This window comes from Berghia stephanieae, chromosome 9, assembly GCF_034508935.2.
Source record: "Berghia stephanieae isolate SIO BIC M18660-M18661 chromosome 9, UCSD_Bste_1.3, whole genome shotgun sequence".
In the NCBI taxonomy this organism is placed as follows: Eukaryota; Metazoa; Mollusca; class Gastropoda; order Nudibranchia; family Aeolidiidae; genus Berghia; species Berghia stephanieae.
The window spans coordinates 29,767,523-29,772,522 of record NC_088368.1 but is presented as its reverse complement, the minus strand read 5'-3'; the positions used below and the strand labels follow the sequence as shown (position 1 = coordinate 29,772,522).

The 5,000-nt window shown below is 38.0% G+C and overlaps 1 protein-coding gene across 16 annotated transcripts in view; it reads left to right on the top strand.

Annotated features, from left to right (window-relative positions):
- The window catches only part of LOC144980024 (mechanosensory protein 2-like), a 103,793-nt gene that overhangs the window by 77,296 nt on the left and 21,497 nt on the right, over positions 1-5,000 (top strand). Inside the window, exon 1 of one of the 16 annotated variants that reach the window (XM_078927472.1) lies at positions 755-885. The exons of 13 other annotated variants lie outside the window; for them this stretch is intronic. The gene's annotated coding sequence lies outside the window, so the exon portion shown is untranslated. Of the gene's footprint in view, positions 1-754; positions 930-1,041; positions 1,061-5,000 lie in introns of those variants that run through there. 2 more of the 16 variants (XM_078927471.1, XM_078927469.1) reach the window with 2 other exon arrangements.

The window sequence follows — 5,000 nt, the reverse complement described above, 5'->3', positions numbered from 1 at the left end:
AAAACTATTTACCATGCATCTTGCTGTTATTAAAGTTTCATTTATTCAAACAAAATGTTAGTTGGTACTTAATTTTACTAATTCTTTTCCATGGACCTGAGCTATTGAAGACGACTAATTCTTGAATCTAGCTTCCGTTGAAACACACACACACACACACACACACTCTCACACACACTAGACAAATACATACAAACTAGTGCACGCGTATAAACTGGTAGTTAACTGTATTGGTGTGTTTCAAGGTGGTATGTCAATTTGGACTGATAAAGACCTTAGTCCCGAGACCTTTCTCTTAACATGTCATGAATTATCACTGTTGTGAGTCTTTCAATGGCTCGAATAATATGATCGACCCTGGGAACGGTAAAGGAGGGGGGGGGGGATGTTCGCCTGTAGAAAAAAATGTACAACCGCTATTTATTATCCTTTGGCATACTCTGTAAGAAAAAAGCTCACGAGCAGATGATGATAGATAGAGTGTACAGGGCTCATGCAAGTTTCAACCTGGTGTTATTAAGATAAATCTTTACACTGAAATAGATATAAACAGAGAACTTCCATAATACATTAACCTTCTCTGGTATGATCAAGATAATTCTATAAATAGCATTAGATCTATTTTTATCTCCCTGGGAAATATTTACACTTCCAGGCATGTGATTATAGACTGCGAAAGCAAGTGCTATTACAACATGCATATTTAATTTTAAGACGTATGCCTCAGTATGTGTGTCGACATACTAGTTATTGTAATATAGGACGTACTGATATTCCTCGCCGATCATAACTACAGATAAACTTAAGAACTTACTAATTGTTGGTATCTGGGACACACATAGATAAAACGACCGCGTCATGATATCAGTCAGTCGCATGTGACCGGTATAGACTACATATAATAATACATAAATTCCAACAATCATTCGGTATATTGACTGTGTTTGTATTAGTAGTGCCTACATGTGTTTGTGTTTATCCATTCACTAGTACATATCGAGGAATTCTCCATTTGTCCATTCTTTTTTTGTGTGATTAGAGTTGTTTGTTTACCTAATCGGTAACTATGTGGCATAGACTGAAATGTTACCTAGTAGATGTTTTCATATTAATTTGTTCGCCATCGCAAAGTACCACCTATTTATTGAGTAGGATGGTGATGGTGTTGACGAGACTTACTGTATTTACATATCCAGATTTAACATCATTTGATAACCTTTTTGATACACGAGTAGATAGATTTTGTTTTAATATATTTTTCTGAAATATGAAAATATGATATATATTTTATTCGTCTTCTTTGGAGATAAAAAAAAAACGTATTATAATCTATTATAATTTCTTCCACCTTTGACCTTTCGTTGTGAGCACTTCGGTAGTGGTTGTTCCAGCTTGAAAGCAAAGTGCACAGCTTATGATAGAAACAGTGACATTATGGTATAGTATTATAGTAGTACACTACAGTAATAAGCGCCGAATCAAAAGCATTGGTCAGCCAGTCTTTATCAGGCTGTGTCCTGTATTCTCTATGGTAGGGACCAACGTTACAAGTTAGTGTAGCCAATTATTAGCTCAACAAAAATTCGATAGGAGAGAGAGAGAGAGAGAGAGAGAGAGAGAGAGAGAGAGAGAGAGAGAGAGAGAGAGAGAGAGAGAGAGAAAGAGAGAGAGAGAGAGGTGGGGTAGGAGGAGGAGAAAGGGAATGTGAATGAGGGAAGAGGAGAGAGAGGGTGTGTGAGAGGGAGATGGGGGAGGAGGAGAAGGAGAAAGGGCATGCGAATGAGGGAAGAGGAGAGAGAGAGAGAGAGAGAGAGAGAGAGAGAGAGAGAGAGAGAGAGAGAGAGACGACTGGCCTTGCAAGCCCGAGTGTAGGATCGATAAAGTGGAAACTGCTCCATTCTACACATCTAGCGTCTTTGAAATACATCAAAATCATGTGACATGATACAAAAGACACATTAGAGGTAATTTGTGTTTGTCTTGATGTTATGTGTAACATAAGTCGGACAAGGAAGAGAATTATATATATATATATATATATATATATATATATATATATATATATATATATATATATATATATATATATATATATATATATATATATATATATTATATATATATATATATATATATATATATATATATATATATATATATATATATGTGTGTGTGTGTGTGTGTGTGTGTGTATGTGTGTGCTCGCACTCGCGTGTTTTTCTATATAATATATGTCCGTCTTTTGCTTCCTCATAATATATGTCCGTCTTTTGCTTCCTCTCTGAATCAGTATTTCTAGATTCTCCATCACTTCGAGACAAGTGATGGTGGTCATTGACTATTATGTGTGTCGTGGTTCAAATAGTTCCCCGGCCAGGCGGAGTTGTCGTACCAGTAAGGTCCCGGGTTCAAACCCCATTCACCGCCTCGAAAAATTTTATTCTCTATTGTCTTCTGGCACTTTCCTACTCCATTCATCTCTTGCTGGATGGACAGAGGGATTTAAAGAAAACTCAAATCTGAACCAGTTTCGTCTGTGAGTCGAATGCTCTTATCATTTGAGCTACCAGAACCGAAGCATGCTCTCTCGTCATCATTTCGTTTCTTGATACATGGAAGTCATAATGACTGTTTTTAATATTAGAATGCTTCAGTTAGGTTTTAGTTTATTTGGTGCCTTGAATTCTATGAAATACCTTAACTCACAACGCCTGCAGTATAGAACAGACATCGATTTTTTTAAAAAGGCTGTACGTGTTTAGAGTGCCAGACGAGACATAACACGTTAATAAAATATTCAGGGATTAATCATGCACCAGTGCCTTTTCCCCAACTTGTCAGTCATACTTCATATTTTATTAATTCTATGAAATATAGGTCATTTGGAAAGTAATAGAGGCGAAGTGGAGATCATGGCGGTCAGTTAGCATCTCTGTATCTTTTCGCTGGTTTGTAAGCAATAACTGGTGGATGTCAAGAGTAAGTGATCCGTATTGTTATTGGGTAATGTGGGATGATGACTAGATATATGATTGGTTATGGTGGTAGTGGTGGTGCTTTTGCAAGCTGTTGCCAGGCCTTGCCTTATGGAATGAATGGATAGATAGATTAATGGGTGAATGAATGAATAAACGGTTAGAGAATCAGAATGATGGATAGATGTGTTATACAGGTATCTCTTGGCGTTTAGCATAGCTCAATTATTAAAGTACAAGACCCATGAGCAACCAAAAGTGGTTGGGTCTCGCTTTATGATGGAGAGAACTCGACAATGTGCAGCATCCTACTGAGTCAACAGCTTCTCAATGTTACTGTTCGTTTCACGTCGCAGATACCTCGATAAACGCCGGCTTCAATGGCCTGATTATCTAAAGGACTATCTATTATATTTTGTGACGTTAGCACCAGTCTGCAGATTAGCAAACGCCCTTCTCTTATACAACACGTTGGCCCCGTTTTTGGCCAGACCAATAATTTATTGAACCATTATTTCTAAGTGTTTGAACAGTGGACTAGGTGGTCTTAGGGTTGTTCTACTAATCGATGGATTCTGCTCACTATTTCTGCAAGCTCGCCCCCCCCCCCCCCCCCCCCCCCCCCCCCCCTCTCCATCATCCCCCTTTCATCCTGTGGAATTTTTGTGCATTCTCACCCTGGTGTCACATTCTGCCACGGCTTCTGGACTCCACTTCCAGTAAATGACGCATGTGCATTTTGGTGTTAGTATACCATCGACACGATCCATCCATTATATTCCATTGTTATTCTTGTTTTCGTTCGTAACGAGTTATATTCCCTGACCAGAGGTATTATATGGTTGTATGTTGTCGTATCATTACTAGGGTTATTGTGATATGTTCCGTCCTTTGTTTTCATAGCATCCATGGTGACCAATCATCTATAGATATTCCCGATAGTGACGTTTTTCTATACTAACAATTGATCAGCAAAATATTGTTATCGCCACTTGACTATACTGGTAACTTTGGGCGATTATTTTGATGACGTGTGTGTGTGTGTGTGTGTGTGTGTGTGTGTGTGTGTGCTTTGGTTGAGAGAGAGAGAGAGAGTTAGTTGGACACTATACCACCATAGCACAGTCTCTCCTCTCCTCTCCCTCTCTCTCGCTATCTTATATTAACACAAGTACACAAACACCCCCCCCCCCCTCCGCACACACACACACACATTCACACACATACACACACACTCTCACACACTCACACACGCTCGTACACACAAACACACACAAGTTTCACTCTTTCGATTCCACAAAATAAAAACAAATCACCAAGTCGTTTCCAAAGACAAATATCATTTAGATTTAGGGACTGACAAATGATTGAAGTCTCAAAATTGAACGTTCAAACACGAATTGTGAAAGATCTAGCTAGATACTCGTAGATAAGTAATGCCTTGATATCATGTTTTGTCTTACCGCGAACGACTTCAAGAGAAATTGTGACCCACCACCTCAATTCGGTAATCTGCCATACTCGGAAAAACAAAACACACATATTTTAAAATTATAGACCAGAAAGCCCATCCTTTATATATAGATCAATTAAAATGACCACCATTTTGTCAAAAACTCTCAAAGTCGTGACTTCCTTGAGGTCCCGGTTCGAGAGTTGTTGACAAGATGTGGGTTATTTTAAAAGCGCTATATTTTAACAACTAGTTTTCTGGCCAAAATCTTTTAAAATGTGTTGGGCTTTTTGTTTTCAGGGTACGATAGTATTGTGTCGAGCTGAGCAAAATTTTGAAAATTGAATTTAAAGTGAAAAATGTTAAAATCACAATAATTGAGAGTCAATTCGTGTGAGAACATACATCATTAATTCTTCTCAGTAGCGCTTTTAAATCTAAATATTTTTTCCTTATTTAGACCTTGATTTTAATTGGAAATAAGGTATACAGGCTTCCATGCTTTCTCAGCAATCATCGTCTTCTTAAGTGTAGTTGTCTCCTTAAGGCAAGACTGAAAACGCAATCAATTC